Source organism: Tachyglossus aculeatus, chromosome 5 (assembly GCF_015852505.1).
Source record: "Tachyglossus aculeatus isolate mTacAcu1 chromosome 5, mTacAcu1.pri, whole genome shotgun sequence".
Classification (NCBI taxonomy): domain Eukaryota; kingdom Metazoa; phylum Chordata; class Mammalia; order Monotremata; family Tachyglossidae; genus Tachyglossus; species Tachyglossus aculeatus.
Genome location: NC_052070.1, coordinates 89,097,168 through 89,099,543, shown reverse-complemented (window position 1 = coordinate 89,099,543; position 2,376 = coordinate 89,097,168). Strand labels below are relative to the sequence as shown.

The following is a 2,376-nucleotide window of genomic DNA, read 5'->3' as shown; positions in this document are numbered from 1 at the left end:
TTAAGAAGGATTTGAATATTTGAATATTTGAGAGCTGTGGTCTAGAAGCAACATGGAGTAGTGGATAGAGCACAGGCCTGAGAGTCAGAAGGTCATGGGTTCTAACCCTCTCTCTGCCGCTTGTCTGCTATGTGACCTTGGGCAGGTCACTTCACTTCTCTGAGCCTCAGTTACTTCATCTGTAAAATGGGGATCGAAGACTATGAGCCCTATGTGGGACAGGGACTGTATCCAACCCGATTTGCTTGTATCTGCCCTAGTGCTTTGTATAGTGCCTGGCACATAATAAGTGTTTAACAAATACTATTATTTTTATTATTATCTAATGCCTATGGGGTAGGGGGTGGGCGGGAGTGAGGGAGTTCCAAGTTAGGGAACACATGAGTTGGTGGAGGGGGTGGAAGAAAAAGAGTTGAGAACAGGTAGGTAAGGTAGGGGCAGATGGTAGAGAGCTTTGAAGCCTCTTGTGAGGAGTGTTTGTTTTACACAGAGACACCAGAGACCAATGGAGGGTTTTGAGGAGAGGAGAGATGTGGGCTTATGTGCTGCTTCAGGAAGATGATCCATTCAATACCCTGTAGTATAACTTGGAAGGAGGAGAGGCTGCAGGCTAGGAGATGGGTGAAGAGGCTACTGCATTAGTCTAACTGTGCAAAGACCAGAGTTTGTATGAGGGTAGTAGCAGTTTGGGTGGAGAGTAAGGGGCTGATTGGGAGATGTGATGCAGGAAGGATTTGATCATAATAATGATAATAATAATAATAATATTAATAATAATGTTAATGTGCCAAACACTGTACTAAGCATTGGGGTAGACACAAGATGATCAGGTTGGACACAGTACCCTGTGCCACATGGGGCTCAGAGACTAAGTAGAGGGAAGTAGGATTTAATCCCCATTTTCTCACTTTGTCGAGTCGTCTCTGACCCATAGCAACGCCATGGACACATCTCTCCCAGAACACCCCGCCTCCATCAGCAATCGCTCTGATAGTGTATCCATAGGGTTTTCTTGGTAAAAATTCAGAAGTGGTTTACCATTGCCTCCTTCCGCGCAGTAAACTTGAGTCTCCACCCTTGACTCTCTTCCGTGCCGTTGCTGCCCAACACCGGTGCGTTTTGACTTGTAGCAGATTGCCTTCCACTCGCTGGCCACTGTCCAAGCCAGGAATGGAATGGACAGGCCTCTGCTTTACTCTCCCTGTCACAGTCGAGACTGGTAGAGTACTGGAAACTCTCCAGGTGCTACCCTGAGAGGGGTAAATCCCCATTTTACAGATGAGGAAACCAAGGCCCAGAGAAGGTAAATGACTTGCTCAAGGTGGTGGAACCAGGATTAAAACTCAAATCCTCTGACTCCAAGGCCTGGGCTCTTTCCACTAGGCCACATTGCTGCCCAAGCTGTAGATTAAATCTAGCTGATTTAAACAATTCAGTGTTGTTTCACCAAAAAGGTAAAAGAAGAATTTGTAAAAACAGCATTGCTGCTGCTCAGATGACTTAGTGTTTGGCCCTTTTCATCAGCACTTGGCTCTGCTCCCTCATCCTCTGTCTTCTCTCCCTTCCCTTCCTGCAGTGCAATTGCTATTTATTATAAAGGAGTCAATTTCAATAGGGCTGTGTCCTCCCCTAGCAATGTCATTCAAGGATCTCAGAACAATTCAGCATCATTAGCTAAGGAAGCCTAATTAAGTTACCATTCTTGAAGGCAAGAGGGCTGTATTAGGCTCCTCTCCCTCACCATTAAAATGCAGCCGCCTCTTTGCCAGAACCCAGCTGCAGTTTCATCAACCCACAACAATCTGATTAAATATGAACACAGGACAGGAAGAGCACAATAAAACTGCTCAGTGAATTCTGCAGTGAGGGTTTATGTATGCCAAAACAGATAATCTGAGTAGGAACTTGGATAAAGAATTTGGATGAAGGGAGAAGGAGAAGCAGCATGGCTTAGTGGATAGAGCATGGGCTTGGGAGTCAGAAGGTCATGGGTTCTAATTCTGGCTCTGCCACTTGTCTGCTGGGTGACGTTGGGCAACTTACTTTACTTCTCTGGTCCTCGGTTATCTCATCTGTAAAATGGGGACTAAGAGTGTGAGCTCCATGTGGAACAGGGATTGTGTCCACCCTGATTAACTTGAATCTACCCCAGTGCTTAGAACAGTGCTTGGCACATAGTGCCATTAACAAGTACCATTATTGTTATTAAAAACATTTGTAAACAACACACAGAGTGGGTAATTGTCTGTTCATACTTTCCCAAGCACTTAGTACAGTGCTCTGCACATAGTAAATACCATTGATGATGGTAATAATAATAATTATGGTATTTGTTAAGTGCTTACTATATGCTATGCACTGTTCTAAGCACTGGGG

General features: G+C 44.9%; 1 non-coding gene across 1 annotated transcript; it reads right to left on the bottom strand.

The window, feature by feature from the left end:
* Positions 1–1,122: 1,122 nt before the first annotated feature.
* LOC119929118 lies at positions 1,123–1,260 on the bottom strand. The gene has a single exon (XR_005451258.1). It is a non-coding gene; the product is annotated as a small nucleolar RNA SNORA7 (small nucleolar RNA).
* Positions 1,261–2,376: the final 1,116 nt, after the last annotated feature.